At 41.4% G+C, this 26862-nt stretch overlaps 1 long non-coding RNA gene across 1 annotated transcript; it reads right to left on the reverse strand.

Moving 5' to 3' along the window:
• Positions 1 to 2165: 2165 nt before the first annotated feature.
• On the reverse strand, positions 2166 to 12305 carry LOC144464684 (uncharacterized). The gene is made up of 3 exons (XR_013492347.1): positions 12201 to 12305; positions 12006 to 12077; positions 2166 to 2868 (listed from the first exon to the last, which is right to left on the reverse strand). It is a non-coding gene; the product is annotated as an uncharacterized LOC144464684 (long non-coding RNA).
• Between the last annotated feature and the right edge of the window lie 14557 nt (positions 12306 to 26862).

Raw genomic sequence — 26862 nt, forward strand, 5'->3', positions numbered from 1 at the left:
GAATTGTTATTATTTCATATTTCTTCAAGGGAGTTTGGTGTAATATTTTTTACCAGGAGCAGGATGGGAAATAATCTCAAAAGGATTCTAGTTGTCTTGTAAATACTGACCCTGCAAGATCCCCAGTCTCTGCAAAATCCTAGTGTGTGACTTAAAACTCACATTATCTTCAGATGTGAGAAGCTAAGAGACTTTAGTCTTTTAAAAGTCTTTTCAAAGTCTTCTTGCGTATGGAGGGCATAAGCCCTAGTTCCCTGTACATGTATGTGTTTCCTCTCTTCTGTAGGGTTTCACCACTTCATGCCATTATTATTTCCGCCCAGGAAGTTATGTTTTCAATTTAATTTTCAATTTCAATTTATTCGTTTGTTTGCAGATAAAGCTATTAAATGTTTGGAGTGGATCCAAATCACGGGGTAAATGCACAAATTATTTTTCACTTTTGTTATCATTGCGAGATACGGTGTCCAGCTTTGGCGACGGCCTACGCTCACCGGGTGCCCTTGTATTTTAGATTAATTTTTACCAAAACACGGGAGAGGATACTTAAAAGTTGCATGGAACCATGGAACCATTGATCAGAAATGTCAATGGTAACAGAAAGGGATGGACGGTAGTTGTATCAAACAGTGATATTAAAAACTCAATCACTGATTTTAGCATGTAGCCTGTAATTAGCTTCATTAACATGCAGGTGTTACTGGCCAATATATAAGCAAATGCTTGCCTTGAAATGTTCAATAGTTCTCACTCCCAGCTCACTGCAGCTTGGTCAGTGTGCCTACGCTTCAAACTATGATGTTCCAGGTGCACCTGTTTTTAAAGTGTCAGTTTCATGTCAATTTTAGCTTGTTACATTCTACAGCATATCTCAAAATAAAATTTTGTCACCACAGGAAATGTAGATTTCGCCACCAAAACTACCTCAGCTTTAGGCAACAAAACTACTTGATAATGTTCAGAAAAATGATTATGGTGTGGGTTAAAATTGCTGCATTTGTCAGAGTAGTAGATGAGATGTTACATGGCTGAAAAAACTTTGTTTGACTTTTGGTTTCACACAGGAACTGAACAGTCGTCTCCTGGGTGAAAGTCTGCTGTGTATTTGACCCATTTACCCCTCCCTACTCTGACTTTCTCACTCTTTCTACCATGGTAGGGAGTGTTTGTTATTTATGAGGGGGAGGTGCAAAAAGGTGGCGGAATGACAAATGACTTTTTAAGCACTGAGGAGAGACTTGTGCTTTTTATTTTGGCTTAGGGGAGGGGCATACAAATTTAAAGGGTTGTATTCTGTATTTATTTTACCGCAGATTTTTTTTTCTTTCAAAAACACGCCCTCCAATCCACCAGGAAGGCATGTTTAAGAAAAAACTGCACCATTTATCACTGCTATAAACTGTAAAAACAGAAATTATCACTGGATTTTCAAATTTCCAACGGTCCTTGGACGCATCATGTGCAACAAATGCTTCTGTCAGGAAGCAAACATTATCAAATCTGAGCCTAACATAGTGATGTTTAAATAAAATCACTTTATTATGCGTCGCATTTAAAATTTGGTCAACCGTAAACACCTTAGAGGAACGACAAGAGTGAAAACTAAGCCTTTGGAGTCACAACCGAGCCACCCCCCCTCCTCTGATGAATCAATAATTGTTTCAGGGGACAAGATTACATTGGAATTAATGCACAGAATCAACGCCATACTTACAGTGTAAGCTCTCTATCAACATAGAGCCTATGCCGTAACCTGACATGCACCTCCCCTGAAATGTAACTACTCGTCTTGGTGACGCAGACCTCCTGTTGATTTCTGTAAGCTGAAACCATTTCCCTCAGTGTAAACAAAGCTTTTATTTATTTTAATTTCACTGATGAGAAACAATAAATTGTGAAGACAATAAAGCCTCCACAAAAATAGCATTTCAAGTCTTGTGTGTGATTTATCCTGGCTTCATATGAGCAGAGGAAAAGTCCGCTAGCCACTTGGCTAATTTATACAATGTAAAATACGATAGGCTTGTGCTAATAACGTTAGCATGTTATATTTGTTTGGAAAACATGTTTAGTATAAGACAGTTTTTTTTCAGTGAACCTTGTGAGTTATAATGAGCCGAATTTTGTGCCGTTACCTGAGTTAAATGTTGCTGTTGTCCCTCAGAAGTGCACCTTTGTCTCCTGTGCAGCAGTAAATGTTTAGCACTGTGCATCAAACTGCAGAGAACCATCACAAGCTTTTAAACAACCCCATCAACCCAAACTGCTTTCCTCTCTGTGAATGATATCCTATTTTTTATGTGTACGTGCCTCACACTGATACTGTGTTTTGACAGGAAATACTTGACATTATGAAAGTGAGATGCTCTCTAAATGTAGTTTCACTGGGAGTTGCAGCAGCCTGTACTCTCTGTATCTAAAGTCTGTGTGTGTATCTCTGTCCTCTGGGAATAAACACACTTATTGTCTCGCCTTTTCTCCTCTCACTTTTCCTCACTGTCTCTCCAGCGCTTTTTTATTTAGTTCACTTTTGTCTTTATTAGAGTTTTATGAGAAAGACTTCACCACAGCGAGAAGCAAAAGAATCATTGCTTGCGGACACAAAGCAAAGGTAGGGTAAACAAAAAAGTGTGACAAGATCCAGCTGTGTGTGTACACAGCCTTGCATTTATTCTCTCTGTCTCTCTGCCTCCTTCAGGAAGTCTAAAATGTAGATGTTAGTCGCTTTTCCTGTCACGTGACCTCCCGTCCAACGGCTCTGACAGCGGCTGTGCAAACACAACACCTCCCCTCATGGTGCTACAGTCTGCAGTCTGCACAGAGAGCTGCATCTTGGATGCTGGCTGGTGTTTGTCAGGCAGAGGGAGACTGAAAGTTTTTAATTTTTAATTTTTGTCTCTTGGACTGTGGCAGTGTTTTCCTATCAGGATGGCTGAGAGCTGTTTCTTCCTAAGTTCTGCTAACACAACACAGCTACCATTAAAAAAAATCAATCTATTGGATATCAAACACTCACCATGTGTACACAGGAAAGATGACTTGAAGAAAAGAAAAGAAAAGAAAAGAAATGTATATCTTTTTGCAAGACATATGATGCCACATATTCACAACCATAGACTGTATAACAGACGTAGTGACCATGATGTCACCCACTGGTTTGTGGACTCCCATTCTGAAACCTTGAGTTTGGCATTTTGGCCGTGGCCATCTTCGGTAGGTGTTTTGATGAGCTGGGTCAGTGTGCAAGACAACATCCAAATGTTTTCACTGTGTGTGCTGTGACTCGAGCAATGAACAAGGCTAGTTCAGAGAACAGTGGGGAGTCAGCACAAGCTGATTCCTCAGAGTTGTGTTCTCAGGGCGAGCTGCCTGAGAAAGTCCAGGATAAGCCTTTGCTGTGCCCTTGCCCTTTGCCATCCATCAGTAGAGAGGAGCTCATTTCAGAGCAGGCAGTAGACCCCACTTTAACACCTCTGTTTGACATGGTTTGCCCCGTGAGCAAGGCAGGGGAGCTGAAAAATTGCTACTTTCTCCAAGAGGGTGTGCTGCTGAGGAAATGGTCTCATGTTGTTGACAATGTGGAAGTGGACCATGACTCAGGTTGTGGTGCCAGCTGCATTCAGGCAGTTGGTGTTGCGCATGTCACATGATGGTGTGGCTGGGCACTTGGAGTGAAGAAGACCTATGATCGTGTTCTTCGTCATTTCTTTTGGCCTCTGTTGAAGTGTGACGTGTCAGCATATTGTAAAATGTGTCACACATGTCAACTGACTGGCAAGCACAACCAGAGCCAGCTCCATTGTGTCCAATTACAGTAGTAGAGAACCCATTTGAGCACCTGCTTGTGGATTGTGTGGGTCCACTGCCAAAGAGTAAAAATGGCAACTGTTACCTGTTGACTGTTATGTGCAAGAGTACTAGATACCCAGCAGCATTTCCTCTACACTCTATTAAGGTTAAGCCTGTGATAAAAGCTCTGACTAGTTTCATCTCCACTTTTGGCATTCCGAAGGTCATACAAACAGATCAGGGAAGTAACTTTATGTTTCGAACTTTTGCTCAGGTGCTGAAGCAACTTCAGATGCAACATAATATCTCAAGTGCTTATCATCCAGAGTCTCAAGGAGCTCTGGAGAGGTTTCACCAAACTTTGAAGTCAATGCTGAGGTCTTATTGTACAGAGCTGTCCCATGATTGGGAGGACGGTCTTCCCTGGCTGTTGCTCGCAGTGCGAGAGGTTTGCCAAGAGAGTACAGGTTTTAGCCCCAATGAGTTGGTTTTTGGTCACAAAGTCCGTGGTCCTTTGGCAGTTTTAAGTGATCACTAGAAAAGTGTTGATCCTCCGGACAACATTCTGACTTATGTGAATGACTTTCGTTGCCGTTTGTATACTGCTTGTACAACTGCCCGGAAGATGCTTGGGGCTCCATGTCATTGGTCCGACAGCCCATTGTTCCGACAGCCCATTGGTCCGACGTCCCATTGTTCCGATATGTGATTATACTAGGCTATACTGTATTTGTGTACCATAGAGGATCAGCAAACGCAACAAAAGTAGGCTGCTGGTCGAGATACAAGTGTCATAGAGAGGAGAGAATGAAACACCATAACCTCCTGTTATTACCTCTGGGGTCGGGGTTGTGTGGGGAGCTCTCCGCAGTGCTGAACGGCTCCCGGCGGCTCTGCGTCCGGCTCTGGGTCAGCTGGGAAAGGCTTGAGGCGAAGCAGGCTCACGGCTTATGTGTTTGCCACTTTCTTTTTCATTTTAACCCACACTATGATCTTTTCCTAACCCTAACCAAGTGGTTTTTGAGCCTAAACCTAACCAGACCTTAACCACAGGGTATCATGATGATTTCGGAACAACGGGACTTCGGAACAATGGGTTTAATATGGTCGGACCAATGGGATGTCGGAATAATGGGCTGTCGGACCAATGGGCAGACCCCAAGCTTGGTGTGGCTCAGGAGAAAATGAAGGATCTTTTTGATCAGAAGGCTAAAGCTCACCAGTTTCAGCCAGGTGATCAAGTTTTGGCACTGCTGCCAATTGTAGGCTCTCCTTTTCAGGCAAAGTTTCATGGACCATACACAGTTAAGAGCATGATGTCTGAGTGTGACTACCTTATCCATACACCTGAAAGGAGAAAGAAAGTTCACTGGTGTCATATAAATCTACTGAAGCCATATTATGCTGGGCAGGCAGATGTTGGGGCTGTGAAGGGGGGTAGTGCTGCATCACTGCAAGAGGGTGAGTCCAAAGTTGTCTTGGCTGTTGCAAGGTTGGCTAGTATGTCATCTGAAGACTTTGTGGTTCCATCAGAAGAGAGTGTTATGGGGAAACTAAGTAACGCAGCTTATTTAACCAACTTGGAGGCTCAGTTGAGTTATTTGTCAGGTCCTCAACAAACAGACTTGATTCAGTTGATTAATTCCCACATTCCTCTGTTTTCAGACACCCCGTCACGCACTCACCTTATCCAGCATGACATAGATGTTGGGGATGTGACACCCATTAAACAACGTTTCTATCGTCGTTGTTGTGTACAGCGACTCCTGGGAATGCCATGTTCAATGCCTCAAGGCTCTGTTTGATCGCCTAGTGGAGGCCAATTTGACAGTTAATTTGTCAAAATGTGAATTTGCCAAGGCCAGTGTGACATACCTGGGTAAAGTTGTGGGCCATGGGCAGGTATGTCCAGTGAGGGCTAAAGTGGAAGCCATTGACAGGTACCCTGTGCCAACAACAAAAAGAGAGCTGGGGAGGTTTTTGGGGTTGGTGGGTTTTTTCACTGTTTTTGTCAAAACTTCTCCACTGTGGTAGCTCCACTAACTAACCTTTTGAGCAAGAAAGCTGTATTTGAGTGGTCTCCCCAGTGTCAAGCTGCTTTTGTTGCTGTGAAAAACCTTCTGTTGCTCTCCTGTGCTTGCAGCTCCTCACTTTGAAAAACCCTTCAAGATTCAGGTGGATGCCAGCAGAGTTGGTGCAGGAGCAGTACTTCCACAGGAGGATGAAGGGAGTATTGACCATCCAGTCTGTTTCTTCTCGCGTAAGTTCAAATATCACCAATTGAACTATTCAGCTGTTGAGAAGGAGACTCTGGCATTAATTCGGGCCCTTCAGTTTTTTGAAGTGTATGTAGGGTGACACTTGATTATCACTGCCTTTGAGGGTCTTTTAGTACAACCAAATACAGAACATGACTTTTTTAAGGGGACTATAAAGTCACAGTTTCCTTTCATGAACTGAAAACAAACTAAAATAGCGACAGCTACGGCTACGGCTATTCTCTGTGAGTCTGTGGTCATGTCGTGGTTAACCAACATAACCAAAGTTGTCATGGTACCCAGCTGTCACTTAACATGGCCATGCCCTTTATTGTGCATAACTTTAAGCCTTAGTAACATTTAAACAAGTGAGTCATAAATTGTGTGAGTTAGATATGAATTAAAGGAGAAAAATTAGCTATAGAGACCAAAACCATTTAGTATCAGGATATAAACATGTTTATTTCTGCTCTTAAGTTGGGCATTTAACATGATTGACTCTGTTTTAGGGCCAGCCTCAAGTGGCCACTAGGGGAACTGCAGGTTTTTGGCACTTCCGCATCAGCTTCATTTTTCAGCCCTGGAGGTTGCTGCTTTGACAACACGATTAAAGCTGTGCTTGCCACTGAAATAAGTGAACACAGCGCAGCATTCAGCTAGTTTAAACTTTGAGCGCAGCAGCAGCACAAGCACGCTGAACGGTGAGCTTGCACTTTTTCGGATGCAGGGGACAAGGGACAACATGTAAACTCCACACATCCCTCGCCCTGAGTTCGGATCCTCTTTCTGTGAGGCGACAGTGCTAAAAACGCACCGCTGTGTTGCCTGAACTGAAACAATATATTTCTGATGCTGTGTTTTAAGAGCTAATAAAGGACAATTCTGTCGCCACAGCTGCCTCAGTTGTGTTAATTTTGCCTTTTGTCCCTGTCTCCAGCCACCTCTCACCTCCCCCCGACCCACGCATTCCTGAGGAATTTCCCAGACTTGTCATGCTCCTTCTGTCCCAACAATCCTGGTCACCTGACTCTAACATCCCCCCTGCCCACATTTCCAAATCCTCCCCAGCTGCTGACACACCTGCCTCCCTTTACGCTCGTCTTTTTCAGATCCACATCGGGTAAGTCAGTCATGCGACACATTTACAACACAAATCAACCGATGCTCTCTAAAACATAATACATGGCTTTGAATCAAAACAAGGTGTTACTTCAGCTTGCCGCCTTTACTGCTGGTCTCTGGTTACATGGAAATGTTCCCAGACCAAAAAAACAAAAAAACAATACAAAGATAATAAAAAAAAAGGTGAAACCAGTTTTGCTGTTTTCAAAAGTACAATATGTACATTATTAATCCTAGCTCATCAACATGTCATCACTGAAGATTAACAAGAGGATCAAAGAGGTTTCACTCTGGTCCTGTGTTGTCTTTGTCTCTTTGGCTTCTTCTTTTCTTTTGGAGGATTATGATAATAACAGACTGTGAATAAGCTCAAAGGAACAAGACAACCTCAAATTAAATTTGGTTTAAAGTAACCATATGAGGTGCAGCATTAGAGCTTTTAGAGGGTAAATACTTCCTCCTTGTACAAATTTTCACTTAAAGCTTTCTACTGCATTGCTAGTGCTACTGAGAGTAATATTAACTTACAAGTAATCGTTTCATACTCATCTAAATGTTTTCTAAAGCAGGATTTATACTTGTGTGTCAGCTCTATGCAGAGCCTACACTGTAGCCTACGCACGTGGCCTACTCCATTGTGAGCAATTATACATGTGCAGTGGTGTGTCTGTGTCACTCTGCAGTTACATCTATAAAACACTAGCTGCTGGCGGGGTCTCTGTGAAGTTCTATAAACTTTACTTGATTCAAAACACACATTAAACACACATTAAACATGACTTAATAGCAACGATTTCCAACTCAAGTACACAAATCAGCTTCACTATAACTCGCAGCATTCACAGACAAACACTTGTCTTTATCTGGACACATTTTCCCCACAAATACAACATGCTAATGTTTTTAGCACAAGCCTATGGCATTTTACATTGTATAAATTAGCTTAGCGGCTAGGGGAGATTTCCTCTACTCATATGAAGCCAGGGACAACAGCAACATTTAACTCAGGTAACATTATAAGATTCGGCTCCGAAACAACTCACAAGGTTCACTGACAAAACAACTGTCTTATACTAAACATGTTTTCCAAACAAATATAACATGCTAACATTATTAGCACAAGCCTATGGCATTTTACATTGTATAAATTAGCTTAGCAGCTAGGGGAGATTTCCTCTACTCATATGAAGCCAGGGACAACAGCAACATTTAACTCAGCTAACATTACAAGATTCGGCTCCAAAACAACTGTCTTATACTAAATATGTTTTCCAAACAAATATGACATGCTAATGTTATTAGCACAAGCCTATGGTATTTTACATTGTATAAATTAGCCAAGTGGCTAGCAGAGATTTCCTCTGCTCATATGAAGCCAGGATAAATCACACACAAGACTTAAAATGCTATTTATATGGAGGCTTTATTGTCTTCACAATTTATTTTCTTATCTGTGAAATTAAAGGAAATAAAAGCTTTGTTTCCACTGAGGGAAATGGTTTCAGTTTACAAACATAGACCGGAGGTCTGCGTCACAACAACGTGTAGTTACATTTCTGGGGAGGTGCTTGTCAGGCTACAGCGCTGATTTGACGCGTAAGTATAAATCCCATGTATTGTGGCCCTCTGCACCTTTTGTAGTTCTGTTTTATAACCCTAATATTACTGTATTATCTGTTTGAACTCTTATTGCTTTGTTTGTCTGGTTAGATGCTGTATGTCTCAATAACAACCTGATCTCACAGAAATACGTGAAATGACCACGACCTCTTAACACTGCATTCCGTGGTGGCAGCACGTAATGGGTTGAAATTACGTGCTGCCACCACGAAAACAATGCCAATGTAAAGTCATTTAGGGTCCTCTCCCGTGGTGGACACACGGATTCCCTGATTCAATCACGTCACATCAACCTCGTTTTCCTCAATGATATCTTTAACATTCCTGTATACACACAAAAATGCGGAAGTGTTCTTGATATTAAAACGGCAAATATATTCCTCTGTTATAATTTCCCACCAATAATAATAATAATGATAATAACGTGATAGTTCGGCTGTTCTAGATATTTGTTATAGCCTATTCAAATATTCAATCACAAAAACGCCGTTTCTAGAGAACTTGCTAAAATATCTGAAATGAACCATCATGCCTACTTTTTCTTAACATATTTCATCTAGATGCAGTGTCATTACTAGTTCAGCTTTACTAGACATTTGATATACTCAGTAGATGTATCTTTTTACGACCCTGTTTTACAAGCCGCAAAAAAACCTACCGTCCCAAAAATGCCGTTTTAAGAGTACTATCTAAAATAACTACGATTAGCCAATATCCTTGCTTTTTTTCTTAACATAGTTCATCTAGGTGCAGTGTAATAACTACTTTGGCTTTACTAGATATTAGATTTATTCAGTAGATCTAGCTTTTTACAACCCTATTTTACAAGCCGCAAACGAACCTACTGTCTCAAAAACGCCGTTTCTAGTGTACTAGCTAAAATATCGAAAATTAGCCGACATCTTTACTTTTTCTTACCATAGTTCATCTAGTTGGAGTGTAATAACTTGTTCGGCTTTACTTGATATTAGATATATTCAGTAGATCTATCTTTTTACAACCCTATTTAGAGCCCTACTTTGCAAATCAGAAGAACTACAACTATGTTGCTGATATGTATCAAACTGCATGGCGCGGTCCCAGGGAATTGTAGTTTTTTAAAAATCTAAGTGTTTTTCCCAGATTTGTAAGTTGTAAATACTGAATTGAGAGTACACTGTGGACTTTAAGGGGATGGTAAACACATTTGTGAAATCAGATTTTAAATATCTAATTTCTAAATGGGTGAAAATTAATTTTATCCATATTTTATCCATATCTGACAGCACCCACAGTTGTTGACTACACTCACATGATAGCTGAGGTCAAGAGCTCTCTATAACAGTTGGTCCCATGTCTGTACCCCCTTTAGTTGCTGAGTTATAAGCCCTCAAACATGCACTGAGGTCAAGGTTCAAAGGTCAATGGCTGAAAGCAGGAGCCATGTAGAATCTTCATACTGACATATGTCACTCTCCAGGTTGAGACCTTTCCAATGATGTATTTGGTTTAGCTCTACGACAAAGTTTAGATTTTTTCATTTTTTGGACACAAGCCATGCCAGGTGTAGTTTCAGAGAGCACTTTGAAGGCCCCATGTATAAAATGAGTTTTGTTTGTTTCTTTGCTTGTTTTTTTCTTTTTTACTGTAGATAGTTACTAAAATGAGTCTTCCTCAGACAATACAATACTACTAAAAAGTAAAACCAATAATAACAATAATGAATAAGCAAAAATAATATTAAAATCATATTGAAATTTTAAAATCTATTTACAGAGTGGAATGGTAGCCTAATAGATAACTTAGATAATATTTATTATTGTTTAGACACTTTATTATTGCTTAGATACTATTTAGCCTATTATTGTATTTACTTTTAGCATGTTCTACTTTTGAGTAATTTCCGAGAAGTTATGATAAAAAAATATAAAAAATTACAGACTATAGGAGACAACCTCTTCAATGTCTCATGTCAATTAATTAACACTATTTGTCGGCTTTTTATAATGCCTTTTTTTTTTTTTTTTTGCTGCTGTCTCCAGTTGAGAGTGGTGATTTGCTAAATACATTCTACAATAATAATTAGATTAACATTTGGTCTATAATATTGTTGGCTATATTACGCATTTTAATTAAAAAAATGGAAGAATAAAAGAAATAAACACCGAAATAATTACTTTTTTTATTGATACTCCTCTCTGACACACACACACACACACACAAACACATTGAACACGCGATTGAATGAATGAATGATTGAATGAATGAATGAACATTGGAAGTGGTTCAGCCACAGTCCCGCCGGCTGGCTCACATTGAGATTGCATTTGTTTTTTATTACTAACAAAATGTTTTATATTGACCGTATGAGTGGTTTCGTTTTCAAATAAATATTTGGAAACGAAAATATGCTTTGGTGTACTTTTACAGAGTTTTGCAATATGTATATAGCCTACCTGTATCAAAATGTATAATTTTCAGCAGCAGTTTGTGTGACAGCTGCCACGGTCGGAGGTATAACCAGCGGGGCAGCCGCTCGTTCTGTGGCGCTGGCTTGGGGTCCACTCTCCCCTGGTGGAGTGGAGGGTGGCCGGGTTGCCAGGGGCAGACGGCTCCATGTGATGGTGTTTCCTCTCTGGTTCTTCCGTGCTCAGCCTTATTTTTTTTCTTATTTATTTATTGATTTATTCATTAGTGGCGTTTGGATTCGGTTACGGCAGAGGGATGGCAATCTGAAATGGAATGAAGCCCACAGACGGCGGACAGCAGCTACAAAACAGTAGTGGAACGCACCCCATCCGCCCACAGCACAATGCTCTTAAAGCCCTACACTATCAAAAGCTGGCAAAATACATTTATTTTATTTTATGGCCTTGACATTAACCTGTCATACTGTTGAGTTATCAAGGACACTTCCGCGTTTTTGTGTGTATACAGGAATGTTAAAGATATCATTGAGGAAAACGAGGTTGACGTGACGTGATTGAATCAGGGAATCCGTGTGTCCACCACGGGAGAGGACCCTAATTGACTTTACATTGGCATTGTTTTCGTGGTGGCAGCACGTAATTTCAACCCATTACGTGCTGCCACCACAGAATGCGGTGTTAAGAGGTTGTGGTCATTTCACGTATTTCTGTGAGATCAGGTTGCTCAATAAATATCTGATCACAGAAACAATCATCTCTTTTAGTTTTGTAGCTTTGGCTAACGATAAGCTGATAACATTATACTTACCACTCTAGCTGCTGAGAACTCAAACTGTGGCAACATCATGAAAAATAGGTCCAACTGGTTAACAAACCCGACCTGTGGGACGATAACAGTTGTTAAAAATAAATAAATAAATAAATAAATAAAAATAAAAGGCCATCAGGTGAGCCAGTTTATCTGAACCACTTTAACTGGAAGTTAAATCGGAAGTAAACACACCTGTAAAGTCACAAATTATCACTCATTACACAGGAAAACTAAAAGTACACACAATCATGACTGAACTGCAAATGTGGACCAAGAAGTCAGTGTGTTAACTGTGGGGGATTTTACTGGAGAATCTGGGTACATTTTTTCTTACTGGTGACCTTTGCTTTTCTTTGTTTATAACCCTTTATGATCGTCTGATTGCTTGTGTTTGTCATGTGTGACCTACTTTTAGTGGTGTGGTCATGGTCCAAGGCAATCACTCCAGTGAGGACATTGTTAGTATTACTGATAGAGTCATGTAAATGTAATGAAATATAATGAAAAATAATAATAATAAAAAGTTGTAATAATCTGTAGTCCTTGTTATCAGCCATCATGTCTGACTCCATTTCCTCTAACACCTGAACTATAGGTCATGCCAAAACAGCTGGCCCAATTACAGTTAGAGTGAAGAGCAGCGATACAATCTGTAATAAATATAAGTGTGTCATGATCTATTGAACTTATTATTGTACGTCCGTCCATCCTGGAAGAGCGATGTGGTCATGCTGAATGTTGACCACAGTTTCACACCTGTATCCAGCCGCTTTCAAAAGCTAACTTTTGAAACATGGACCCTATTAACCCATGTTTTTGTGTCTAAGTGACCAATAGATTCAACTTTTTCTTTTTTTAAACTGGTCCAGTATAGACCCTTTTACTGTTAGTAAAGAGTATGAAGGTTTTTTTGGTGGGCGGGGCTTAGCTGGAGGCAAAACTATAGAGTGTGCCAGGGCTGACGTCAAAACCCGGAGGTTTAGCATCACGCTGGTTCCCGGAAGAGAAAGTGAATGTGATTTTTGCATTGCGTTTTGGATTATGTCAGAAAATAAGCTCTGTGGCTAACACAAGTTTATGATACTTACAGGTTTTGTTCAGCGAGATAATCTTCACATATGAAAACCTTTCATACTGCATTTGAAGCTTAAATGCGATCGCCAGAAGTAAAAAGCTAACGTTAGGCTTTAACAGACTACGTGACTACTCCATGGTCGCATGACTCTTGACGTCACCGCCACTAAGCTTTCAACTGATTTCGGCGGCTTTATTTTAAAAACATTGTATAATGGGGAAATCGGACTATTTAAACTAAATAAGAAGCTGTAATGGCGGACTGCCAGCACTCTCGCCTGTTCGGGGGTGATGACATTTAATGTCCCCGACAGGGTTTGTAGTCGTATTGAGCAACTTGTTAGCAACCGCCTTTTTTACGACACGTAAAAGCTTCAAAATTCACAAGTAGGGTATTTACTGACGTGTTTTATGTTGTAGAACAAAACCTGAAACTTGCTTAAGCTTTTGTTAACCACAGACCTTACTTGAGGCATTTTACCAAAATCCCATTCAAAAAACGTATTGACTTTTAGACGAGAGAACTGGAAGTGCTAAAAGCGCTAACGGAGTTCCGGGTTTACTGGCACATTCTATTCTTTACAGATATTAGCTAGCACTAGTTAGCAAGTTCTACTGGCTTCTTTTAGACAATTGAGGAAGATGATGCGAGTGGTGCATTCAGAAATACTAATTCCAAGTACCGGAGTGCACTCTGGCACAAACTGGACTGTACATAAATTCAGAGCGCTGTCTTAATGTATCGTTAGCTTATCCAGAGCACCGTACTCTCAAAGCAGCAGAGCGCCGGGCGGGGTGAATGTGTGATTAACTTCACCGTTACGACAAACGACATCCATCTGTCTTTTGGACCCTCACAGCGAATAAGGAAAAACGCATTATAATGCCAATCTTAGAAAGGAGGACGACACTTGAACGTTTCCTCCAGTGTGTTTAGCTATCGAAGCTAACGTTAGCTAATGCGCTAAAAAGTTAGCATTACAGAGAAATCCAATATTCCTCTTAATACCGCCCCAGTTTCTGATGAGATGGACATGATAACCCTTAATACACATCCTTCTCTCTCTCTCACCTGCTCCTGGTAAATTTCCGTTCACCTGCACCCTGCCAGCCAGCCACGCCCCCCTCATCAACTCCACTCACCTCTGCACACAGCATATAAGCAGCTGCTGCCTTTCCCACAGTGCCAAATTGTTCTTTGACTTCATGCAAGACACCCCAGCACCCACTCTTGGCTTGTTCTCCCGGTACCGACCCTGCCTGTTCCTGACCTGCCTCCATCGTCTCTGCCCTGGTGGTCACCTCAGCCTTCTGTCTCCTGCCTGCCTGCTCCCTTCCTGGTTCTAACCTCAGCTCTCCTGAGTCGGCTAGCTACATCGGTCTTCATTCCACTACCACCCTCATGAGAGACCCACCTGCACTCACGGTACAGTCCACAGCTCTCAGACTGCCTGCTCTCATCTCATTCACTCACTGCTGGAACTACAAGCAAGCCAAACCCAAAGACCCCAGAACTGTTGCATATCTGTGTAAGCAATAAAGGTCATTACCAACTGTCTGCCAGCCTCTCTGAGTGCTGCATTTGGGTTGTTTGGTTTTGCCACTGACAGGCTCAGATTGTGTTCTAAGTGTCTGACACCACTATGGTGAGGATCCTGACCGCAGTAGAACTTTTCGTTAAAGAGAAAGATCCTTTTTGTTTAACCAGAAAGCCCTGAAATCACTACCGGCAAACCCAGCAGACTTCATTTATTCTCCTCTTCATTATTTTGTCAAACACTGAGCCTGTCAATGACAAAACAAGCTCTTTTAATGGTCGTAAATTGAGGGTGCACAGTTGCCCATTAACATCTGTTTCACAGCTGCTGGCTGCAGTGCTCTCATTCAATACTGGACCAGTTTCTGAAACTGTAACCTCCATTAGTCACTTAGACACAAAAACATGGGAAAAAACGGTCTAGGTTTAAAAATACTGAAGTTACCCTTTCAGTGTCTCATCTGTATTTGGATATAGAAGTTGCCTGAATGTCATTCTGTCTTTATTTGCATAAAATCAGAGAGTAAACAAGGTGAAGCCCCCCCCCCAACTGGTAGATTAGACTCTTGCTGTATCCGGCCGGGAAAAACAGCAAAAATGTCCTTCTTGTAAAGGAAAGATTCGAGCGCCGTCTTCTGTTCCTCTTTTAGAGAAAAAGCCAAGTCTAACTCGTTCATTTTAGCGGCCAAAGCCGTTTCAAACAGCTGGTGTTCATCCGTAGCCATATTGCAATGTTTATTGACTGATTCCGGACTTCGTCGTCGCAGCGCTGTCATCATCTGTTTAGCTCGCCTTGGGCCCGCCTATATCAGATACACCGATGTGATTGGTGCAGCTCGGTTTCATGGGCATAGGTAATGAGCATCATTACTGATTGCCAGAGTGACTCGCTGAGCAAATTCAAATTGTGCTCTCGTGAGAACTCTGGATTTCCAGGGCACCCTGACCCCAAAGAAGTAGTAAATTCTGTGTGCTGGATTGTAAAAAGAGAAAAAAAAGCTTTGCTTAAGGTGCAGATGAAAAAAAAAACAAAAAAAAACAGTCCAGTGGCTGAAGTGCAAAGTACTTAGGACTCCAAATATGGCAGTCATCATCAGAGCCATCATCCTACAATAAAAACACAGCAAGGCATAAAAACAAACAGAGTTATATTTTCATTGTTTCACAATAAACACATGAGAGCAAAAGTCACGCTACAGCGACTGCCTCGCTGGTGCTTTGTGGTTATTGCCGTCAGGTCAATGCAATGTTTTACTTTAGGTGTGTTCTTTTACATTATGTGCTGCACAAACAGTAAGATTGGAGTGTTGAAATGAGCCTAAACTTCGATCTTGAAAAGCTCAAAACCTCAAACGCTGAGATCATAAATCTGAGACAACTAGACAACTCTCTGTACCCATGTTCACTGTAAACTCTGACCTACCGATCTCCCTGTGAAGAAGCAGAAAGATTTAACTTTATTTCAGCCTTACTCGTGTTTTACCTGTAATGTGTGAGGAAAACTTTTTCTCGTATGCCTCCATGATGAACGTAGAGTCTTTCTGAATTCAACATCAGAAAACCTATATCAAAACAGTCATGTACAAACGCTCACACAACTCTGACATCATAATCCAAGTCTCATTTATCCAGTTGTATCATCAAAACGTACAAAACACATGCACGTGTGCGCTCAGGGCGGCCTATTCACAGGCAGAAGTGTTTTATATTGTAACTAGGGCTGTCTGCGTTAACGTGTTAATTGCGATGTGAATAAGATCCAAACATAACACATTCATTTTTTAAATCATTTTCGCTGCTGCCTGTCTTTCAGAGGCTACAGATGCTAAGAGCTAAAGTGATGATACTCTGATAATCACATGGAACTAGAAGATCTATGGAATCCAGTGGTACCAACCAACTAGCTTCTTCAGGAAGGGGGCTACAAAGTTTGCATACATTTTGGCGAGGGAAAAACAGCATGGACATTTTCAGAGATCCCTTGACCTCTCACCTCAAGATATCTGAACGGAAATGGGTTCTGTGGGTCCCTGCAAGAGTCCCCTTTACAGACATGTCCACTTTATGTTAGTCCCAAACAGTTTTGGACACAAACTATGCACTTTTTTGCATGCAGTGCTTATTACAGATGTATAACTAGAAAAAGTTGACAGACAGTGCTGAGCTGCATCTCAAAGTAATCTTCAGGTTTCCATCTTTCAGATGACATATACCACTTCTTAGTGGCGTATACTGTTGACCTGTCATCTCTCCCAAAATGACCCCCCTCCCAGTATGTGGATCACAAAGGGTTAATCGTGTGCTGCTATTTCGTCTCTTCGACCACACTGTTGTGGCAGTGCAGCACTGCGGTGATCAACAGATGTGAAGTGCGCTGGCTGCTTGCTCTGCTGCCATTCAGCGGCTAACAAGTGGAGCTAGCTGCTAACAGTCGCCAGCCCAGGACCAACATTAAAGCCTCGTCTCATCTCGTCAACATAGAAAAAACATACATTTTGTCAAAGTTTTCATTATCAAAGATTAATTTTTATCTTATCAACGTCTTGTCTCAGAAAGGTCATTGTCGAACATTTGTCATCATAGTTTTTGTTAACTAACACTAGTTGAGACGAACCTACTTTTCTGTGCCAACAGGATCTGATAGCAGACGTGTTTTCCCTGCTGTGAAATCAGCCAATAAAAAAGGTTCATGTCAAGTTTAACTGGTGAGGATTAGACTTAGACCAGGAAGGAGCTTGTAGCGGAGATTTCCATCCAGAAAACACAGGACATCTACAGTGGGAAGAGCTCCAAGAGAAAGTTACTAATTAATCGGAAATGGCTGTAAAACATAAAAAGTTGCTTAAATTCAGAGTCACATAAAGACTTATCTAGATCTCCTCAAAAGCATTAAGGTTTTTTTCCCCCTCTTCCCTTCCATCATGATAAGCCGTGCTTTGTGCTAACCTGATTGGCTCAGTTTGGATGTGGTTCATCCAGCGACTCCAGAGAAAGTACTTTAGCAGCTTGTAACTGAAGTCTCACAGATTGGAATTTAATTTCACTCCGACATCCCTGTTAGTACCTGTAACAGACATCAGCCACACAGGTTACTGGTAACTCTTATTTAAGGTAAGTGCTAATGCAAACTAAACTAAAGGGTTGAGCTTTGTTAGCAGCACTAGTCAACGTTAATCTGTCAGCAGATCAGTTCTAAATATTGCAGGGAGGAATCGTACGAGCCAAATACACTCTTTGTGCATCTTGGACTCAGAGTTAAACTTTAACAGCCATGTCAAATCAATTCACAAAGTCTGCATTCTGCCATCTTAAAACTGTGGAAGGAATCAGAGGATTTGTGTCCAGGCAGGTCTGTGAGAAACTAACCCATGCTTTCATTTCCAGCAGGTGAGATCACTGTAATGTAATTTAAACTCTGGGAACTCATGCAGAATGCTGGTACTAGACTCTGAACAAAGACCAAAACACCTGAATGCATCACATGTCTTCACTGGCCTCTGGTTAAAGCACTACTGCTTGTCTATACATTTCTCAGTGGTCCCACAGGACCAAAATACATCTCTGACTGTCTTTAACTATATGAACCATCTCTGCCTCTCAGACCATCAGGTCACCAGGTAGAGGGTTGTTAACTGTTGCCAGAGAGAGTGCAAAAACAAACATAGAGAAGCAGTATTTAGTTACTGTGCACCACAGAGCTGGAATACATTTCCAGAGGATATTAGACATGCAGCAACTTTCACCTCCTTTAAATCCAGGTTAAACATTTTCAGTTCCATCCTGCCTGAACCTTAAACACTCATCATGGACGATCTGGCCTCCCTGTCCTATATTTATGTCTGTTTTTATTTCCTATTAAACAGTATTAATTATTTTAATTTTCATTTTAATACATTATGTAAAGTATTTTGAATGGTTTTTGTGTCTAAAATGTGCCACATAAATAAACTTGACTTGTATTTGATGGCAGCCCAGGTACCAGAAGAAAATGTTGGCATTTTACTTTTCTGCAAACCACAAATATGTTACATTTGTACCCTTCAAAAATGGGTTGTTTTCAGCAGCTATATCTGTTTTTTTGGCGACTTTTTTGGCACCAGTTTTTAGTGACCTATCAATGTATTCAAGTGGCTTTTTAAGCAACAAACGAGGGTGTTTTTTGGTGACCTATGTAATTTTTTTAGTGGCTTTTTTGGCACCAAACTTGGGTAGTTTTAAGTGATCTATCAATGTATTCAAGTGGCTTTTTAAGCAACAAACGTGGGTGTTTTTTTTTATAACAACCCACCTCAATTTCTCAGTGGCTATTTTGGTACCAAACTTGGGTATTTTCTAGCGACCTATCATTGTATTCAAGTGGCTTTTTAGGCACCAAACAAGGGTGTTTTTTGCAACCTATGTAATTTTTTAGTGGCCTTTTTGGCGCCAAACTTGGGTAGTTTTTAGTGACCTATCAAAGTATTCAAGTGGCTTTTTAGGCAACAAACGTGGGTGTCTTTTGGTGACCTATCTCCGTTTTTCAGTGGCTTTTTAGGCACCACACTTGGTATTTTCTAGCGACCTATCAATGTATTCAAGTGGCTTTTTAGGCACCAAACGAGGGTGTTTTTTGCTGACCTATGTAATTTTTTTAGTGGCTTTTTTGGCACTAAACTTGGGTAGGTTTTTTTGGGTGACCTATCAGTGTATTCAAGTGGCTTTTTAGGGCAACAAACATGGGTGTCTTTTAGCAACCTATCTCAGTTTTTCAATGGCTTTTTAGGCACCACACTTGGGTATTTTTTGCGACTTATCAATGTATTCAAGTGACTTTTTAGGCACCAAACATGGGTGATTTTTGGTGACTTTCAGTGGCTCTTAGGCACCAAATGTGGGTATTTTTTAGTGACCTTTCAACATATTCAATCAGGTTTTTGGGCACCAAATGTGGGTGATTTTTAGCAACCTATCTCCATTTTTTCAGTGGCTTTTTATGCACCAAGTGTGGGTGGTTTTTAGTGAACTCTGTTTTTTCAGTTGCTTTTTATGCACCAAATGTGAGTGTCTTTTAGCAGCCAACAATCTGCATTTTTTCAATGGGTTTTTGGGCACCAAACAGTGGTACTTTTTAGTGACCCATCAACCTATTCAAGTGGCTGTTTAGGCACCAAATGTGTGTTTTTTTTTAGCAACCCATTTTCCATTGCATTTTTTATGTTTTTTAGTGACCAATCACTGTTTTTCACTTGCGATAGTGCCATGAGAGGCGGTTGCTTTTGCCGAGATATCTCTGTGCTTCCAGCTGGGAAAGTGCCACAAAAAGCAGTTTTGAGCCAAAAACTGATCTTTTCCAAACTATAACCAAATGGTCGGGTACATCTAGACTTTCAAAGTCTTAGACATTCAAACTTTGCATTGTCTTTGTGTCGTATAATTAAAGGTTGTTTTTTAGCAGGTCATTGCTGCATTTCTAGTGGCTTTTTAGCCACCAAACATGGGTGGTTTTTAGTGACCCATTGCTGTGAAAAGTGAATTCTTTATAGTATGTCCAGTTGGGATGGTGCCACCAAAGCCAGGGGACAAGTCTCCTCCTCCAAAATCTAGAAAAAGTTACCGACAGCCAGAGGAGAGAGGCAGGTCCCAGGGTGGCCGATGGCTTGGCAAAGAGAAGCTTGAATGAAAACAGAGCACAGGAAGGAGAGACACACAGCTTGGACGTGCTTGACTGTCACAGAGGCGTCCAACATGTCATCAAGGTAAACACCTTTACCTTTTATGTTTTCTACAGAGAACCATAGGACAGCAAAGGTGCTGTATGACGAAAGTTTGCCTTGGCTCAAGTGTCACCACCCTTGTAAAAAACAAAACAGCATTTATGGACTGTTATTTTTCCTCTCCCTCCCTCACCTGCAGTCATCATTGACTCATATGTGTACTCTTGGAACCATGGTGTCACAATGGATTTGACAATGTTGCAACGATTTATAGCACCTTTGTCAAGTTGCTTCCCCGTCTCATCACTGTGCAGAAACATGAAGCAAACCTAGTTCAGCAGGTCTCGTTTTAGTGCCCGAGGAAATGTTGACACACGCAAATGCATCACAGCAGAACACTCAAATCCTTGAGTGCTACTTTATTATCCAGACCAGACCACTTCATTTGATAGGAAAGTGAGCAGGATGTTTGGTTTCTCGGAGCAGATTTCAGTGGTCATACTGGGTCATTTGAATGATGCAAAGTGGCCCCCAGGTACACGTGTGCATGAGTTTGTGTCATTTATATGAGTGAAGCAAAGTTTTCTTTTCAGCGTGCAGAAGGCAGTGTGTGTGTGTGTGTGTGTGTGTGTGTGTGTGTGTGTGTGTGTTTATGGAGATCCTAAACAAATATTGTCCTCCGTACTTATATAACAGGAAAACAATGCCAAAGCATGGAAAATGATGCGACCCAAATCCGCTTGTCAGCTTGTCTATATTTGTTTGTCTTTGTGTTTTGGCGAGTGAGATGCTCCGACATATGAATACATTTAATTAAAAGCCATTTAATGGATTCTATGGCAGCATAAAATACCAATTCATAGTAACCTTTCACCAGGACACTTCTATGTTATACCAACAGAAACTGGAATGTACAGATTTTAGTAGAAGAAACACATATATGTTGGTAAAAGACGACAAAGAGGAGACACTGAGGCCTTTATTGAATCTGACAATGATCCATTTGGATGAATTGACACCTGTGGTTACTGGTAGAAACAGCAAGTCCATCCATCCATCCATCTTCATTTGCTTATCCTGGGCCTGGTCGCAGGGGCAGCAGGCCAAGCAAAGCACCTCAGATGTCCTTCTTCAAAGCAACACTTTCCAGCTCCTCCTGGGGGACCCCAAGGTGTTCCCAGGCCAGATGAAATATGTAATCCCTCCAGCATGTTGTGGGTCTGCCCCGGGGCCTCCTACCAGTGCCCTGAACACCTCTAACAGGAGGCACCCAGGAGGATCCTGATCAGATGCCCGAAACCACCTCAACTGACCCCTTTCGCCACGAAGGAGCAGCAGCTCTACTCTGAGCTCCTCACCCTATCTCTAAGGCTGAGCCCAGACACCCCACAGAGGAAACTCATTTCGTCCACTTGTATCCGCGATCTCATTGTTTCTGTCACTACCCAGAGCTCATGACCATAGGTGAGGGTTGGGACGTAGATGGGCCAGTAAATAGAAAGCTTTGCCTTCAGGCTCAGCTCCCTCTTCACCACAATGGTCTGGTGCAGCACCCGCATCACTGCAGACACCGCACCAAACCGTAGATCCATCTCACGCTCCATTCTACCCTCACTCGTGAACAGGACATGACATACAGTGAGTCAAGCAAAGGAATAAAAAATGTCATGCTTGGAGTGACTGTATATTGGCAGGTCTTTTAAACCAAACGAGGCTTTTTAACCAAGTTTTAAGATGATATGCTCGGGAGCAGTAAGAATCACTATTGTTTATTTAAAGGAATAATTTTACAAAACTGAGAAGCTTTCACTGTGAATGCTGTCTGACCAAAAGATTTTTCCTTCTTGAGACGACAAGGCCCCTTCTAACTCTTGACCTGGTTAACCTAGAGAACATGTAAGGTCAACGTGTTCATCATGACGTGGCGGAAATTAACTGGCCCTGCCCTCTGATAAATGCTGCTGTCCAATGATAGAGTTCGATGCATACAGGTGCAAAATGTTGAGAATTTTTAGCGTGATTTCAACAAACAACACGTCATTTCAGTTAAAAAAAAAAAAACAAAACAAAATACTTTATGTTGTTTTACTTCTTAATTTTTTCAACATATTTTGAGATGTTGTTATATTGTCACAAAGCAGTAAAAGTGATATTGTCCTTATCTTCACCCTACTGCTTGGACCATTACATTGACTCTGCCCATTTGTTCTGAAAAGATAAAGCTCCGTTATTAGCACATGTGGGTGCGCAGGCTCAGAGTGCATGTGGTGCCCAGGAGCATGAACTAGTCACAGTAATAATCAATAGCAAAAATGTCGATTTGAACAAACTTGTCAAGAATTGATTCTTCAGAAATACACTTAAGCACAAGTGATTGTGAATCAGTTTCAGCTGCTTTGGTGCAAATCAAAGTGACAACAGGTGCAATGGAGAGGCAAAAGCAAGACAACACCCAGAAAGGGAATGGTTTTACATGTGGTGTCTACAGACAGTTGCTCTCTCCTTATCCTTCCTGACTGATTCTTCTCTAGTTTTATGTTCTACTAGTGTCCTCGTCACTACTGGTAGCATGAGGCCGTACTTGCAGCACAATCAGGTTGCAGACAGTTTGCTATGTCCTTCCTAAAATATGAATCTGTGAGCTCTCCTAGTGCATTAACCTCATGTCCCCAATTGTGCCTCTCACAACCATAACCTACATCTGGAAGGTTACTCTCAGTCATTACATAATGCCAATGCAAACACAGGAGTAAGATAGTCATTGAATAACAGTGGAGGGGTGACATTCAGCACCAATCAAGGGCTCAAGATAAGACAAGAATATGGGGAGTTTTTAGGACAGAGGTTGCATCATCGTCAAGGCCAATGCCAACACCAACACCACGGAGCTTATGGGGGAATGAATTGTATTGTCACATATTTTGAGACATCGGGAAATACTGAAAAGCTGTTGTGAAACAAATAAGCAGAGATTTGCAGCAGCTAAAGGCCCTGATACCGCAAGCCAACCGCCTGCCATTGGTGAGCACCCATTACCCCTCATTTGTCCCTGCCGGCTTTTTTTTTCAGACAATTCAGCATGTTGAATCAGCGACGGTGACTGCAGAGCCCGTCTGTGAATGTAATCACGCTGATTGACAGTTCAGCTCTGTGCACGATAAGAGAAACAGAAGTGAGTAAAGTAAACAAAGAGCTAAAGTCAAGAGGGAATGAGACCAAAACAAACTTGTTAAATGAGATAAGATTATTAGCAGAAACATGTCGTGATGGTTTGTTTTATTGTTCACTGGCACACGGTGAATATGCTCTGTTCTTTCAACACTGGATTGTGTTGTTGACATGCTAACTGGCTAACAAACATCAAAACAGTCCTCCAGTTTCCCTTTTTTAATGATGAATACAGACTACCATCATCTACAGGTGTGGAGGGATATTTCCTCTTATGCAGGCGCAGAACATACATGCTGGTCAGCTGTTGGCTGTAGTCTTTGTGATGTGTTCATGTGCAACTTTTGGACAGAGACATAGGTGACGTGAGGTGACGCAGCAGGGGGCCTTCTTTGCTGCTAGTTCCCTGAAGTCGGTTTGGTGTGTCTGGGCCTTCAGATATGTGAATACTCACTGTCATTGTAGTAAATTGCTAAATGATGCCTGTGACAGTTACAAGTGATGGATAGCTGCTTGAGTGGGAGGCTGCTGTAGTACAGTCATACAGTCACACAGAATAGCAGCACCAGACTGTATCAGACAGTCAGGAACAATTTTTAGCCTTAGGATGATTTGTGAATACGGCCCCTTGTCAAATGCAGTTTCCATCCCTCCATTTGGCAAGACAACGTCATAACATCCAGCTTTACTAGACAGGATCGGGTACATCTAGACTTTCAAAGTCTTAGACATTCAAACTTTGCATTGTCTTTGTGTCGTATAATTAAAGGTTGTTTTTTAGCAGGTCATTGCTGCATTTCTAGTGGCTTTTTAGCCACCAAACATGGGTGGTTTTTAGTGACCCAGTGCTGTGAAAAGTGAATTCTTTATAGTATGTCCAGTTGGGATGGTGCCACCAAAGCCAGTTATTTTAAATTTTTCCTAACAATAACGAAATAGCTTTTGCATCTAAACCTAACCACATGTTAACCACAATGTTCTTTAGACACAAAGAGAGGTAAAGTTAAATAACGTTTTAATGGAATATATCTGTGGTTTGCAGAAACATACAAAGCCAACATTTATTCTGGCGACTGGATGAATACATAAATATAATGAACTGGTCAAGTGAGCAGATCATGGCCAGTAGATCAAGACATTGTCCATCGTGGCCTCATTGAATTGCTTCTCTAAACTGCCCATAAGTTAAGAGGCAGACAGCTGGAGCTAATCAAATCAAATTAAAACAAAAATTAAACATCTGGTACTCAAATCTGTTTTACATTTAGGAGAAATGTAAAACATGAATCACTTATTTTTTAGTTTTTAAAAAGTGAATAAACCAAAATGTCCATACACATGCTAGAGTTAGGTCAGCTGAGCTCTGCAACACAGTGGAACACAAACAGTTTGGCTAATCTCTCTTTTATGTGCCTTATTTGAATATAGCATGAGATATATAACAAACCTCAGTGCATTTTATTTTACATTATTTTCCTTCTTGCCGGTCCCAACATTTCCATGCCTGTCTAAGTATTCAAATCATCCACCTTCCCTTTTCAGTGGGTTATTTCCTTAACGCAGGGAAGCCACAGAAGGCAACAGATACAGCAGAGGAACAAATGACTGCTTTCAGATAAAAGTCTGTTTTTAAACTGACCTTCCTCACTCTGGTTGTTCTGCTGAGGGCTCACTGATGCAACAATTACAACGCTGACTTGTTAAAAAAAACAGGAACACATTTGTTAAGTTTTTGAATACCTGCAAGACTTAAAACTTTCCATGGAGGGCTTGAAAGTGAACTTTTGGCACACCAGCCGATGTGGATATTTTCAGAATGTAACCTGAACTTCCTAAAAAGTTTTTTTTTTTTTTTTTTTTTTAAGGGATACTTTGTCGATTGTCGACCAGCTTTGTATGATAACAGTGTGGGTAGTATGTGCAAATGAACTATGGTTCAAGTAGTCTCGCTCACCAGACCTTTCTCAAGAAAAGAAAGGTCTGGCTGGGCCGACTCTCACTTTGAGATTGGAGAAAAAACGCCCCAGTTGCTTGTATTTCTTTCAACCAATCACAGTTGTTCTGGGTGGTGCCACCGGAACGGTGTGCTTGCAAAAATATTGCCGGGGGGAAACAGGTTTTGGTGTAACACGCCCACAAAAATATCGCCTACAGGACGCGAACCATGGCAGAAAAATGGCTACATCCCTGCAAGATCAAACACCGCAAAAGTTAGTAAAGGACGTGTTGAAAACTGCAACTGGAGGTGGTAGGGCGGGACTTCAGCGGGTGGCTCGTTCCGCCCAATGAGAGGCTGATCTATGCAGCGAACTTCCGCCCACTCAGACTATGGTTAAAGCAGCTGTGCGGAACCTTACGTTTTTGTTGATTATAGTGCCCCCCTTTGGTCAAAGCGGTATGACACCCACAGCCTGGTGTCGTAAAATCTCGACTGCAACCGGCAATTACCACATGCATTTGTTTTGGAGAGCGAGAGGAAAATCATAAATGTTCTGGTGTAGCACTGAATTTGTTATAAACTGAGGACAACTGCCTGCTGTATATTTGTGTTCATGGTCACAGTCACAGATAATTTTGTGGTGTTTGTTGTAACGTTACTAGACAAAAGCGGTTCACATCAGCTAACGTTACATTTAGCTTGCTTATAACTTCCATGTCGTCATATATTGAAGTGAAACAACGTCTAACAAGTTGCGGTGTAGTCTCTAAATAAAAACAGAAATTACATACCTGTCGATTAGGAAAAGGGCCAACTCGGGATCAGTTTTAAAACCTTTCAAATCTCTCAGCTCTCTCCACTTGGTGAATGCCCGACCGAGGTTTACATGCGTTTGGGCTCGAGCCCTATCACTGTCCTGTTTAGCCTTCTTCCGTTCTTCTGTTCTTTTTCTTTTAGATGGTGCTCCTTCTTTATCCGCCATGACATCGAAAGTACAACCAAGTCCTTATAGACACATCTGGTAAAACTGTTAGGTGTTCAGCAATGCCCGTTGCTTACCGCTTACTCGGAGAACACTCTCTGTAAACACGGCTCTTCTTCTTCTCTCAATTTATTGGCGGATCGCAAACAACTTCCAGGTGCATACCACCACCTACTGTACAAGAGACTACTCCCTACTACATGTCATTTAGCCTGTTTCTTAAGTCCTACTCGTAAACACGTTTCCTTCTTCTTCTGTGGTTTAATGGCTGCGGGCCGCTGCAGGCGTGCAGACTTACTTCCGCCTCCGGGTGCCGTATTCTGGTTTGCTGACTTCCGCTGTGTCCGACCCGAGCCAGGCTACGCTAAATAGCCATATAGAGATAGGCTTTTTTGTTGCTGTTGGGTTCAAATAAATATGCGGATCTTCAAGGGGAAGTGATACGAACTAGGGACAGTTTT

Source organism: Epinephelus lanceolatus, chromosome 1 (genome assembly GCF_041903045.1).
Source record: "Epinephelus lanceolatus isolate andai-2023 chromosome 1, ASM4190304v1, whole genome shotgun sequence".
NCBI classification, from domain to species: Eukaryota; Metazoa; Chordata; class Actinopteri; order Perciformes; family Serranidae; genus Epinephelus; species Epinephelus lanceolatus.